This window comes from Orycteropus afer, unplaced genomic scaffold (assembly GCF_000298275.1).
Source record: "Orycteropus afer afer isolate SDZICR_OR568_19922 unplaced genomic scaffold, OryAfe1.0 scaffold00004, whole genome shotgun sequence".
Lineage (NCBI taxonomy): Eukaryota > Metazoa > Chordata > Mammalia > Tubulidentata > Orycteropodidae > Orycteropus > Orycteropus afer.
In genome coordinates, this window is record NW_006921591.1 from 23,596,778 (window position 1) to 23,597,371 (window position 594).

The window sequence follows — 594 nt, forward strand, 5'->3', positions numbered from 1 at the left end:
ACTCCCCAGAAGGAAGATGGGGCAATCTACTTCCCTAGTGATACTGCCCTGGAAACCCAAGGAGGGGTCGCTATGGGTCAGGTCTGACTCAACGGCACATAACAACAAACAACAACAATATTTTGCTGAGAATTTTTGTGTCTATGTTCATGAGGAATATTGGTCTATATTTTTCTTTTATAATGGTGTCTTTTCCTGTCCTTGGTGTCAGTGTTTTGCTAACAGCATAAAATTAATTTGTAATAATTCTCTCCTTTTCTATTTTCTGAAATTGTTTGAGCAGAATTTGTGTCAGCTCTTCTCTGAATGTTTGGTAGAATTTGCCACTAAAATTGTCTGGACTAAAACATTTTTTTATTGTTGTTGTTGATATTATTATTATTATTATCTCTTCAAGTTCATATTTTTTTATGGTTCTGTTAAAATTTTCTCCCCACACTATGTTGGTGTTGGTAGATTATGTGTTTCTAGAAATTTATTCATTTCTTCTAGGTTTTCAAATGTGTTGGATACATTTCTTCATAGTATTCTGTTATTATTCTTTTTATTTAAATTAGTTCTGTTGTGATGTCTTCTTTGTGTTATTTACATTTT